The sequence below is a fragment of the Beta vulgaris genome, chromosome 4 (assembly GCF_026745355.1).
Source record: "Beta vulgaris subsp. vulgaris cultivar EL10 chromosome 4, EL10.2, whole genome shotgun sequence".
Lineage (NCBI taxonomy): Eukaryota > Viridiplantae > Streptophyta > Magnoliopsida > Caryophyllales > Amaranthaceae > Beta > Beta vulgaris.
Genome location: NC_079205.1, coordinates 19749967 through 19764332, shown reverse-complemented (window position 1 = coordinate 19764332; position 14366 = coordinate 19749967). Strand labels below are relative to the sequence as shown.

The following is a 14366-nucleotide window of genomic DNA, read 5'->3' as shown; positions in this document are numbered from 1 at the left end:
TTCTGATGTCCGAGCTAGGAGTTAGGCCCAAATTACGATTTTGGGCCTAGATGAACACGAAACAGACGCGAAAAATCGGACTTCAAGGAATTCAGCTTCTGAGCTCACGAACCCCTTAGAAATGGTAAAAAAAACATGTCAGGCTTTGGAATCGCTCAATTCTGATGTCCGAGCTAGGAGTTAGGCCCAAATTACGATTTTGGGCCTAGATGAGCACGAAACAGACGCGAAAAATCGGACTTCAAGGAATTCAGCTTCTGAGCTCACGAACCCCTTAGAAATGGTAAAAAAAACATGTCAGCTTTGGAATCGCTCAATTCTGTTCCGAGCTAGGAGTTAGGCCCAAATTACGATTTTGGGCCTAGATGAGCACGAAACAACGCGAAAAATCGGACTTCAAGGAATTCAGCTTCTGAGCTCACGAACCCCTTAGAAATGGTAAAAAAAACATGTCAGGCTTTGGAATCGCTCAATTCTGATGTCCGAGCTAGGAGTTAGGCCCAAATTACGATTTTGGGCCTAGATGAGCACGAAACAGACGCGAAAAATCGGACTTCAAGGAATTCAGCTTCTGAGCTCACGAACCCCTTAGAAATGGTAAAAAAAACATGTCAGGCTTTGGAATCGCTCAATTCTGATGTCCGAGCTAGGAGTTAGGCCCAAATTACGATTTTGGGCCTAGAATGAGCACGAAACAGACGCGAAAAATCGGACTTCAAGGAATTCAGCTTCTGAGCTCACGAACCCCTTAGAAATGGTAAAAAAAACATGTCAGGCTTTGGAATCGCTCAATTCTGATGTCCGAGCTAGGAGTTAGGCCCAAATTACGATTTTGGGCCTAGATGAGCACAAAACAGACGCGAAAAATCGGACTTCAAGGAATTCAGCTTCTGAGCTCACGAACCCCTTAGAAATGGTAAAAAAAACATGTCAGGCTTTGGAATCGCTCAATTCTGATGTCCGAGCTAGGAGTTAGGCCCAAATTACGATTTTGGGCCTAGATGAGCACGAAAAAAACGCGAAAAATCGGACTTCAAGGAATTCAGCTTCTGAGCTCACGAACCCCTTAGAAATGGTAAAAAAAACATGTCAGGCTTTGGAATCGCTCAATTCTGATGTCCGAGCTAGGAGTTAGGCCCAAATTACGATTTTGGGCCTAAGACAGAAAAAACGCGAAAAATCGGACTTCAAGGAATTCAGCTTCTGAGCTCACAACCCCTTAGAAATGGTAAAAAAAACATGTCAGGCTTTGGAATCGCTCAATTCTGATGTCCGAGCTAGGAGTTAGGCCCAAATTACGATTTTGGGCCTAAATGAGCAGAAGAAACGAGCGAAAAATCGGACTTCAAGGAATTCAGCTTCTGAGCTCACGAACCCCTTAGAAATGGTAAAAAAAACATGTCAGGCTTTGGAATCGCTCAATTTTGGTGTCCGAGCTAGGAGTTAGGCCCAAATTACGATTTTGGGCCTAGATGAGCACGAAACGAACGAAAAATCGGACTTCAAGGAATTCAGCTTCTGAGCTCACGAACCCCTTAGAAATGGTAAAAAAAACATGTCAGGCTTTGGAATCGCTCAATTCTATGTCCGAGCTAGGAGTTAGGCCCAAATTACGATTTTGGGCCTAGATGAGCACGAAACAGACGCGAAAAATCGGACTTCAAGGAATTCAGCTTCTGAGCTCACGAACCCCTTAGAAATGGTAAAAAAACATGTCAGGCTTTGGAATCGCTCAATTCTGATGTCCGAGCTAGGAGTTAGGCCCAAATTACGATTTTGGGCCTAATGAGCACGAAACAAACGCGAAAAATCGGATTCAAGGAATTCAGCTTCTGAGCTCACGAACCCCTTAGAAATGGTAAAAAAAACATGTCAGGCTTTGGAATCGCTCAATTTGATGTCCGAGCTAGGAGTTAGGCCCAAATTACGATTTTGGGCCTAGATGAGCACGAAACAGACGCGAAAAATCGGACTTCAAGGAATTCAGCTTCTGAGCTCACGAACCCCTTAGAAATGGTAAAAAAAACATGTCAGGCTTTGGAATCGCTCAATTCTGATGTCCGAGCTAGGAGTTAGGCCCAAATTACGATTTTGGGCCTAGATGAGCACGAAACAACGCGAAAAATCGGACTTCAAGGAATTCAGCTTCTGAGCTCACGAACCCCTTAGAAATGGTAAAAAAAACATGTCAGGCTTTGGAATCGCTCAATTCTGATGTCCGAGCTAGGAGTTAGGCCCAAATTACGATTTTGGGCCTAGATGAGCACGAAACAGACGCGAAAAATCGGACTTCAAGGAATTCAGCTTCTGAGCTCACGAACCCCTTAGAAATGGTAAAAAAAACATGTCAGGCTTTGGAATCGCTCAATTCTGATGTCCGAGCTAGGAGTTAGGCCCAAATTACGATTTTGGGCCTAAGACAGAAGAAACGACGCAAAAATCGGACTTCAAGGAATTCAGCTTCTGAGCTCACGAACCCCTTAGAAATGGAAAAAAAACATGTCAGGCTTTGGAATCGCTCAATATGTTCCGAGCTAGGAGTTAGGCCCAAATTACGATTTTGGGCCTAGATGAGCAGAACAGACGCGAAAAATCGGACTTCAAGGAATTCAGCTTCTGAGCTCACGAACCCCTTAGAAATGGTAAAAAAAACATGTCAGGCTTTGGAATCGCTCAATTCGATGTCCGAGCTAGGAGTTAGGCCCAAATTACGATTTTGGGCCTAGATGAGCACGAAACAGACGCGAAAAATCGGACTTCAAGGAATTCAGCTTCTGAGCTCACGAACCCCTTAGAAATGGTAAAAAAAACATGTCAGGCTTTGGAATCGCTCAATTTATGTCCGAGCTAGGAGTTAGGCCCAAATTACGATTTTGGCCAATGAGCACGAAACAAGCGCGAAAAATCGGACTTCAAGGAATTCAGCTTCTGAGCTCACGAACCCCTTAGAAATGGTAAAAAAACATGTCAGGTTTGGAATCGCTCAATTCTGATGTCCGAGCTAGGAGTTAGGCCCAAATTACGATTTTGGGCCTAGATGAGCACGAAACAGACGCGAAAAATCGGACTTCAAGGAATTCAGCTTCTGAGCTCACGAACCCCTTAGAAATGGTAAAAAAAACATGTCAGGCTTTGGAATCGCTCAATTCTGATGTCCGAGCTAGGAGTTAGGCCCAAATTACGATTTTGGGCCTAGATGAGCACGAAACAGACGCGAAAAATCGGACTTCAAGGAATTCAGCTTCTGAGCTCACGAACACCTAGAAATGGTAAAAAAAACATGTCAGGCTTTGGAATCGCTCAATTTTTGGTGTCCGAGCTAGCAGTTAGGCCCAAATTACGATTTTGGGCCTAGATGAGCACGAAACAAACGCGAAAAATCGGACTTCAAGGAATTCAGCTCTGAGCTCACGAACCCCTTAGAAATGGTAAAAAAAACATGTCAGGCTTTGGAATCGCTCAATTATGATGTCCGAGCTAGGAGTTAGGCCCAAATTACGATTTTGGGCCTAAGAGACGAAAAGACGCGAAAAATCGGACTTCAAGGAATTCAGCTTCTAGCTCACGAACCCCTTAGAAATGGTAAAAAAAACATGTCAGGTTTGGAATCGCTCAATTCTGATGTCCGAGCTAGGAGTTAGGCCCAAATTACGATTTTGGGCCTAGATGAGCACGAAACAGACGCGAAAAATCGGACTTCAAGGAATTCAGCTTCTGAGCTCACGAACCCCTTAGAAATGGTAAAAAAAACATGTCAGGCTTTGGAATCGCTCAATTTGATGTCCGAGCTAGGATTAGGCCCAAATTACGATTTTGGGCCTAGATGAGAACGAAACGACGCGAAAAATCGGACTTCAAGGAATTCAGCTTCTGAGCTCACGAACCCCTTAGAAATGGTAAAAAAAACATGTCAGGCTTTGGAATCGCTCAATTATGTTGTCCGAGCTAGGAGTTAGGCCCAAATTACGATTTTGGTTCCTAATGAGCACGAAACAGACGCGAAAAATCGGACTTCAAGGAATTCAGCTTCTGAGCTCACGAACCCCTTAGAAATGGTAAAAAAAACATGTCAGGCTTTGGAATCGCTCAATTATGATGTCCGAGCTAGGATTAGGCCCAAATTACGATTTTGGGCCTAAGAGAGCAGAAAGACGCGAAAAATCGGACTTCAAGGAATTCAGCTTCTGAGCTCACGAACCCCTTAGAAATGGTAAAAAAAACATGTCAGGCTTTGGAATCGCTCAATTCTGTAGTCCGAGCTAGGAGTTAGGCCCAAATTACGATTTTGGGCCTAGATGAGCACGAAACAGACGCGAAAAATCGGACTTCAAGGAATTCAGCTTCTGAGCTCACGAACCCCTTAGAAATGGTAAAAAAAACATGTCAGGCTTTGGAATCGCTCAATTTGATGTCCGAGCTAGGAGTTAGGCCCAAATTACGATTTTGGGCCTAATGAGCACGAAACAAACGCGAAAAATCAACTTAAGGAATTCAGCTTCTAGCTCACGAACCCCTTAGAAATGGTAAAAAAACATGTCAGGCTTTGGAATCGCTCAATTCTGATGTCCGAGCTAGGAGTTAGGCCCAAATTACGATTTTGGGCCTAGATGAGCACGAAACAAACGCGAAAAATCGGACTTCAAGGAATTCAGCTTCTGAGCTCACGAACCCCTTAGAAATGGTAAAAAAAAACATGTCAGGCTTTGGAATCGCTCAATTCTGATGTCCGAGCTAGGAGTTAGGCCCAAATTACGATTTTGGGCCTAGATGAGCACGAAACAACGCGAAAAATCGGACTTCAAGGAATTCAGCTTCTGAGCTCACGAACCCCTTAGAAATGGAAAAAAAACATGTCAGGCTTTGGAATCGCTCAATTCGTGTCCGAGCTAGAGTTAGGCCCAAATTACGATTTTAAGCCTAATGAGCACGAAACAACGCGAAAAATCGGACTTCAAGGAATTCAGCTTCTGAGCTCACGAACCCCTTAGAAATGGTAAAAAAAACATGTCAGGCTTTGGAATCGCTCAATTCTGATGTCCGAGCTAGGAGTTAGGCCCAAATTACGATTTTGGGCCTAGATGAGCACGAAACAACGCGAAAAATCGGACTTCAAGGAATTCAGCTTCTGAGCTCACGAACCCCTTAAAAATGGTAAAAAAAACATGTCAGGCTTTGGAATCGCTCAATTCTGATGTCCGAGCTAGGAGTTAGGCCCAAATTACGATTTTGGGCCTAGAGAGAGAACAACGCGAAAAATCGGACTTCAAGGAATTCAGCTTCTGAGCTCACGAACCCCTTAGAAATGGTAAAAAAAACATGTCAGGCTTTGGAATCGCTCAATTCTGATGTCCGAGCTAGGAGTTAGGCCCAAATTACGATTTTGGGCCTAATGAGCACGAAACACGCGAAAAATCGGACTTCAAGGAATTCAGCTTCTGAGCTCACGAACCCTTAAATGGTAAAAAAAACATGTCAGGCTTTGGAATCGCTCAATTCTGTGTCCGAGCTAGGAGTTAGGCCCAAATTACGATTTTGGGCCTAGATGAGCACGAAACAACGCGAAAAATCGGACTTCAAGGAATTCAGCTTCTGAGCTCACGAACCCCTTAGAAATGGTAAAAAAAACATGTCAGGCTTTGGAATCGCTCAATTCTGATGTCCGAGCTAGGAGTTAGGCCCAAATTACGATTTTGGGCCTAAGTGAGCAGAACGACACGAAAAATCGGACTTCAAGGAATTCAGCTTCTGAGCTCAGAACCCCTTAGAAATGGTAAAAAAAACATGTCAGGCTTTGGAATCGCTCAATATTGATGTCCGAGCTAGGAGTTAGGCCCAAATTACGATTTTGGGCTAAGAGAGAAGAAACGTACGCGAAAAATCGGACTTCAAGGAATTCAGCTTCTGAGCTCACGAACCCCTTAGAAATGGTAAAAAAAACATGTCAGGCTTTGGAATCGCTCAATTCTGTAGTCCGAGCTAGGAGTTAGGCCCAAATTACGATTTTGGGCCTAGATGAGCACGAAACAGACGCGAAAAATCGGACTTCAAGGAATTCAGCTTCTGAGCTCACGAACCCCTTAGAAATGGTAAAAAAAACATGTCAGGCTTTGGAATCGCTCAATTTTGATGTCCGAGCTAGGAGTTAGGCCCAAATTACGATTTTGGGCCTAGATGAGCACGAAACGACGCGAAAAATCGGACTTCAAGGAATTCAGCTTCTGAGCTCACGAACCCCTTAGAAATGGTAAAAAAACATGTCAGGCTTTGGAATCGCTCAATTCTGATGTCCGAGCTAGGAGTTAGGCCCAAATTACGATTTTGGGCCTAGATGAGCACGAAACAGACGGAAAAATCGACCTTCAAGGAATTCAGCTTCTGAGCTCACGAACCCCTTAGAAATGGTAAAAAAAACATGTCAGGCTTTGGAATCGCTCAATTCTGATGTCCGAGCTAGGAGCACGAAACAGACGCGAAAAATTGGACTTCAAGGAATTCAGCTTCTGAGCTCACGAACCCCTTAGAAATGGTAAAAAAACATGTCAGGCTTTGGAATCGCTCAATTCTGATGTCCGAGCTAGGAGTTAGGCCCAAATTACGATTTTGGGCCTAGATGAGCACGAAACAGACGCGAAAAATCGAACTTCAAGGAATTCAGCTTCTGAGCTCACGAACCCCTTAGAAATGGTAAAAAAACATGTCAGGCTTTGGAATCGCTCAATTCTGATGTCCGAGCTAGGAGTTAGGCCCAAATTACGATTTTGGGCCTAGATGAGCACGAAACAGACGCGAAAAATCGGACTTCAAGGAATTCAGCTTCTGAGCTCACGAACCCCTTAGAAATGGTAAAAAAACATGTCAGGCTTTGGAATCGCTCAATTTGATGTCCGAGCTAGGAGTTAGGCCCAAATTACGATTTTGGGCCTAATGAGCACGAAACAAACGCAAAAATCGGACTTCAAGGAATTCAGCTTCTGAGCTCACGAACCCCTTAGAAATGGTAAAAAAACATGTCAGGCTTTGGAATCGCTCAATTCTGATGTCCGAGCTAGGAGTTAGGCCCAAATTACGATTTTGGGCCTAAGTGAGCACGAAACAGACGCAAAAATCGGACTTCAAGGAATTCAGCTTCTGAGCTCACGAACCCCTTAGAAATGGTAAAAAAAACATGTCAGGCTTTGGAATCGCTCAATTTTGGTGTCCGAGCTAGGAGTTAGGCCCAAATTACGATTTTGGGCCTAGATGAGCACGAAACACGCGAAAAATCGGACTTCAAGGAATTCAGCTTCTGAGCTCACGAACCCCTTAGAAATGGTAAAAAAAAACATGTCAGGCTTTGGAATCGCTCAATTCTGATGTCCGAGCTAGGAGTTAGGCCCAAATTACGATTTTGGGCCTAGATGAGCACGAAACAGACGCGAAAAATCGGACTTCAAGGAATTCAGCTTCTGAGCTCACGAACCCCTTAGAAATGGTAAAAAAAACATGTCAGGCTTTGGAATCGCTCAATTTGATGTCCGAGCTAGGAGTTAGGCCCAAATTACGATTTTGGCCTAATGAGCACGAAACAAGCGAAAAATCGGACTTCAAGGAATTCAGCTTCTGAGCTCACGAACCCTTAGAAATGGTAAAAAAACATGTCAGGCTTTGGAATCGCTCAATTTGATGTCCGAGCTAGGATTAGGCCCAAATTACGATTTTGGGCCTAGATGAGCACGAAACAACGCGAAAAATCGGACTTCAAGGAATTCAGCTTCTGAGCTCAGAAACCCCTTAGAAATGGTAAAAAAAACATGTCAGGCTTTGGAATCGCTCAATTATGTGTCCGAGCTAGAGTTAGGCCCAAATTACGATTTTGGGCCTTGATGAGCACGAAACAAACGCGAAAAATCGGACTTCAAGGAATTAGCTTCTGAGCTCACGAACCCCTTAGAAATGGTAAAAAAAACATGTCAGGCTTTGGAATCGCTCAATTCTGATGTCCGAGCTAGCAGTTAGGCCCAAATTACGATTTTGGGCCTAGATGAGCACGAAACAAGCGCGAAAAATCGGACTTCAAGGAATTCAGCTTTTGAGCTCACGAACCCCTTAGAAATGGTAAAAAAAACATGTCAGGCTTTGGAATCGCTCAATTCTGATGTCCGAGCTAGGAGTTAGGCCCAAATTACGATTTTGGGCCTAAGACGAAGAACGACGCGAAAAATCGGACTTCAAGGAATTCAGCTTCTGAGCTCACGAACCCCTTAGAAATGGTAAAAAAAACATGTCAGGCTTTGGAATCGCTCAATTCTGATGTCCGAGCTAGGAGTTAGGCCCAAATTACGATTTTGGGCCTAGATGAGCACGAAACAAACGCGAAAAATCGGACTTCAAGGAATTCAGCTTCTGAGCTCACGAACCCCTTAGAAATGGTAAAAAAAACATGTCAGGCTTTGGAATCGCTCAATTCGTGTCCGAGCTAGAGTTAGGCCCAAATTACGATTTTGGGCCTAGATGAGCACGAAACAAACGCGAAAAATCGGCATCTTCTGAGCTCACGAACCCCTTAGAAATGGTAAAAAAAACATGTCAGGCTTTGGAATCGCTCAATTCTGGTGTCCGAGCTAGGAGTTAGGCCCAAATTACGATTTTGGGCCAGATGAGCACGAAACAACGCGAAAAATCGGACTTCAAGGAATTCAGCTTCTGAGCTCACAACCCCTTAGAAATGGTAAAAAAAACATGTCAGGCTTTGGAATCGCTCAATTCTGATGTCCGAGCTAGGAGTTAGGCCAAATTACGATTTTGGGCCTAAGAGCAGAAGAAACGACGCGAAAAATCGGACTTCAAGAATTCAGCTTCTGAGCTCACGAACCCCTTAGAAATGGTAAAAAAAACATGTCAGGCTTTGGAATCGCTCAATTCTGATGTCCGAGCTAGGAGTTAGGCCCAAATTACGATTTTGGGCCTAATGAGCACGAAACACGCGAAAAATCGGACTTCAAGGAATTCAGCTTCTGAGCTCACGAACCCCTTATAAATGGTAAAAAAACATGTCAGGCTTTGGAATCGCTCAATTCTGTGTCCGAGCTAGGAGTTAGGCCCAAATTACGATTTTGGGCCTAGATGAGCACGAAACAACGCGAAAAATCGGACTTCAAGGAATTCAGCTTCTGAGCTCACGAACCCCTTAGAAATGGTAAAAAAACATGTCAGGCTTTGGAATCGCTCAATTTGATGTCCGAGCTAGGAGTTAGGCCCAAATTACGATTTTGGGCCTAGATGAGCACGAAACAAACACGAAAAATCGGACTTCAAGGAATTCAGCTTCTGAGCTCACGAACCCCTTAGAAATGGTAAAAAAAACATGTCAGGCTTTGGAATCGCTCAATTCTGATGTCCGAGCTAGGAGTTAGGCCCAAATTACGATTTTGGGCCTAGATGAGCACGAAACAACGCGAAAAATCGGACTTCAAGGAATTCAGCTTCTGAGCTCACGAACCCCTTAGAAATGGTAAAAAAAACATGTCAGGCTTTGGAATCGCTCAATTCTGATGTCCGAGCTAGGAGTTAGGCCCAAATTACGATTTTGGGCCTAGATGAGCACGAAACAGACGCAAAAAATCGGACTTCAAGGAATTCAGCTTCTGAGCTCACGAACCCCTTAGAAATGGTAAAAAAACATGTCAGGCTTTGGAATCGCTCAATTTGATGTCCGAGCTAGGAGTTAGGCCCAAATTACGATTTTGGGCCTAAGAGAGAAGAAACGACGCGAAAAATCGGACTTCAAGGAATTCAGTTCTGAGCTCACGAACCCCTTAGAAATGGTAAAAAAAACATGTCAGGCTTTGGAATCGCTCAATTCTGATGTCCGAGCTAGGAGTTAGGCCCAAATTACGATTTTGGGCCTAGATGAGCACGAAAAGACGCGAAAAATCGGACTTCAAGGAATTCAGCTTCTGAGCTCACGAACCCCTTAGAAATGGAAAAAAAACATGTCAGGCTTTGGAATCGCTCAATTCTGATGTCCGAGCTAGGAGTTAGGCCCAAATTACGATTTTGGGCCTAGATGAGCACGAAACAAAAGCGAAAAATCGGACTTCAAGGAATTCAGCTTCTGAGCTCACGAACCCCTTAGAAATGGTAAAAAAAACATGTCAGGCTTTGGAATCCATCAAATTTGATGTCCGAGCTAGGAGTTAGGCCCAAATTACGATTTTGGGCCTATGAGCACGAAACAAACGTGAAAAATCGGACTTCAAGGAATTCAGCTTCTGAGCTCACGAACCCCTTAGAAATGGTAAAAAAAACATGTCAGGCTTTGGAATCGCTCAATTCTGGTGTCCGAGCTAGGAGTTAGCCCAAATTACGATTTTGGGCCTAGATGAGCACGAAACAAACGCGAAAAATCGGAATTCAAGGAATTCAGCTGCTGAGAGGGATCACCATTAATGATGTAACATGCTTTATTTAGAAGAACATCATAACAAGATTTGGCATACCCCAGTCTATTGTCTTTGACAATGGGCCTCAATTTGAGACGCCTAATCTCAAAGACTGGCTGGCCGAGTGAGAAATCAAGGCTTACTTCGCGGCTGTTTCCCATCCTCGCACAAATGGGCAAGTGGAGGCATTCAACAAGATCCTCTCAAGCGGCATAAAAAATAAGCTAGACAATGCGAAAGGATTATGGATAAAAGAGTTGCAGTTGGTTCTATGGTATATATATCAGAACTACGACCAAGAACTCAACTAGGCAGACCCCATTCATGCTTGTCTACGGTTTAGAAGCAGTCTTGCCCATTAAGATAGAAGATCGCTGTAACAGCCCGCACTTCCGACCTGCTAGCTAAACACACTTGAGATACGCTAATTACAATTAACGCTTAATAACCTTGAATTATATTCACTTGCAGCAGAAACATAACCTATAGAACGATCCTGGACCTGTGGGTCAGGGCCCACAACAAATCATCCTCATTAACCAAATAACATATTACATAATACCTTGCTCGACTTCTAAAGCAATATAATAATTTATTCACAAATAAGGTTATATAACCCTAAATACAACCTCTGAACCATTACATCTAATTATAACCTTGATACCTAAATTCTTCCTTTTACTCCATTCCGAGCTTTCCACACACGAACCTGCAAGATCACTAACAATGAACTCTGCCTCCACCAGGACAGGTTCCAAGAACAAAATCAGAAAAAACTGAGTACACACTGTCCAACCAGAACATCTTTTCAGTGGCTTAAAAACGTATCTACAGATTTAAATTTATCTTATGAAACAATTGTAATCAAGATTTACAAGACATTTGCAATCAAGATACATCGAAGTCATAAATAAAGAAGCATATAACAAATATTTGAACACAGTTTGTAATGCTACTTCCATAGAACTAATACGATCTTTCGAAGTCAACTCTAACATACTTTACGTCAATAAATCTATCCCACTTCTGTTGATCATACACAAAAACATTTAATCCATATGATCCAAAAACCTTGAATCCATATGCATATCATAATTAACTCCTACATAAATTCCTAACAAGTTCCTTGGTAATCATTTCCAAAATCGGCGCATGAACTCTATAACTTGGGTGAGTAAAACATTATTTCAGAAATTAAACTTTGAAATATCTTTCCACGAAATCATTCAAATACTCAAATACATATTTTATTTTTCTTTCAATATCATACTGGGGAAGAGAAAACGAATAGAGTTGCCTTACAGGCGAATTCTCTAAGCTTTTTACAAGGGACGTCTCCCTCTTCCATTTTGTACTGCTTGCAAGACTTTTAGGTCATGACCCCACATAACGGAGCAATACCCGCTCCAAACACATAATGAGCAAACCTGCTGCACAAATGTTGTTCGTCACTGCTTAAGCAGCTTCTTCCCATCATAAAAACAGAATCATAAATTCATATTTTCGAAAATTCAGATTCATAAATCTCAAATTCTCATAACAGAATCACTTTCGGGTATTAAATATACCCAAATTAAATTGCTTGCATAATATAATCGAATTTGTAGTAACTTGGTATAAATCAACCTTTATAAAATATCTTTGGCTAAATCTCTTTCAATACCGACTTTAAATCATTTCCATAAAGGATTCTCCAAAACAAACATTTCTTACCAAAAGATCATATCTCCAAATTAAAGCTTTTATTCTATATAAACTTTATATCTAAAAGACAAATGTTCTTCATGCAGAATAACCTTTCCATTTAATCCTATTTAGCAATCCATCAAACTCACAATCATCTCCAACATATATTTTCTATCTTACAAAATCCATTTCAAGGATTCAGAATTCTCCAAAGACTCCTCTAAATAATGTGATATATCTTCTAGTCTGAAATTCCTTCCTTCCAAAACACATTCGGAAAACTTACTTATAACTTTACAATTTCATATTAAATCTAATATCCCAAATGATTTATTGCTGGCTCCAATAGTACCGTAAATTCCCAGTGTAAACCAAAGTAGTTTCTTCCAAGAATACCTAAAGGTGCTTTTAAAGAATATAATTTAATCATAATCTGGATTTCTTTTCCTCACAAACATATAACACAATAATTAGTTTATGAACTTAGAGAAACCGAAAGATAAAACCTTCACAATTTATATCGGAAACTCCTTCCTTTTAAGACTCATATTATAGTCATAATGATTCACATCACAAGCATCTATCTAAATTTACATTATCACATATAAATTCATAACTTGTTAGTGGATATAACGATTATACTTGATATTCATGTCTGAACACTCCCACTTATGAACTCATTTATATACAATCATAATTTGCAAAATAAAAACCTATTATACAATCATCCAACATCCCATTTAATAGATGCTTAGATAATTAAGTTTAGTACAACGAATGGTAGTACTTAGATAGTGTAAGTTTAGATCAGATCGTTCAAAATCATAAACTTATTTAATATAATAACATCAGCTTTGAACAATACACTAATTGCTTATCAAATACTCCAATTTATAATAACATAAGCTTATGAAACATCTCAATCATTGTAGCTCAAAGCTTCCGGAAAGAACATTATAAATTAACGCTGAAAATCAATGTTTTTCAGAGAACTCTCATGATCATACAAAAATACCAATTTCCAATCAAAAGTGGATGGACAATGTGTACCTCTACGCATCTTTAAATAGCACTCGACTCCATAAAAATCTTCGAGAGTCCAATATCTCCTTATTCATACTCAATCTCCAATAATCACCTCACAACAATAATAACAATAATTAACATTCATCTCTACTATGATTCAGATAAATGAAATTACTTGCTCATACCTTCTGAATCTTTTATGAACTAACTATAACTCTTAAATACAAACTATTTCACTTTCCAATTCACATTTTTTTCTATCTCACATGATAATTCTAATTTCCCATTCTAATATATAGAGAATATAATCAAACAACATAATTTATATAAATCAGATTTTATAATCTTAATTCAGAAGGATCAATTCATACTATAAGCTCCAATCCATTAAATAAAAGGAAATATTCAATCTTTAAGTTTAACTAACTATACCACAAACTGATTTTTTTTGTATATCAAAAGCAAGATTAAGAACTCAATTTATTTGTGAAATCATAAAATTGAAATAGAACCCATTTCAAGAGGGATTTGAATTCTTGGAATTGAAAAGAGGAGGAAGAAAGCTTATACTTATACCCCCATAAAAGAGATGAAGGAGATGATGGTTGCAAGCACCAACAACAACTATGCATGAATCACACACACACGCAGCAGCACCGTAGCACGAAAGAACACACAACAGCAACGCGTCAAAAAGTTCAGCAGCAACACGAAACTTGTAAGGAGCATAACTCATAGCTCCGAACTCTGAATTGGACGATTTTTGTGCCTGAATTCAATAACTCGAAGAGATCTACAACTTTGATGAAGAAACAAGGAGCAAATTTGGATTGAATGTTAGAGAAAATTGCAGAAACAGATTGACAAAAAACAAAGAAGTAGAAATAAGAGAGAAGGAAAATAGGTTTTTGGGGGTTTCAATTGCTCTTAATCTTTTGTAGGTAATCTAGTTTAGGAGAATTTAGAAAAACATTAGAGAATAAAGATTTCTCTAGAAACTTAGAGAAGCCACGAGAGAAATGAAGAAACAGGAAATGGGTTTTTGTTCTTCTCCCCCCCTTTTTTTTAGGGCAATTTTGTGATTTTAATGCATAAGGTTTAAAAATCTGATTTTGCTTCCAATCATAACTCTCATACAAAGATCAAATTAACAACACCAAAATGGAAATTATAAAAGACTATTTAAACAAATAATTTTGTTCATTCCTTAATAGAAGCTTCTTGAAAACCAAG

At 40.7% G+C, this 14366-nt stretch overlaps 1 long non-coding RNA gene across 1 annotated transcript; it reads right to left on the bottom strand.

Moving 5' to 3' along the window:
• Window positions 1-10956: 10956 nt before the first annotated feature.
• Window positions 10957-13888, bottom strand: LOC104907515 (uncharacterized). The gene is made up of 3 exons (XR_008968849.1): window positions 13710-13888; window positions 13158-13245; window positions 10957-11154 (listed from the first exon to the last, which is right to left on the bottom strand). It is a non-coding gene; the product is annotated as an uncharacterized LOC104907515 (long non-coding RNA).
• Window positions 13889-14366: the final 478 nt, after the last annotated feature.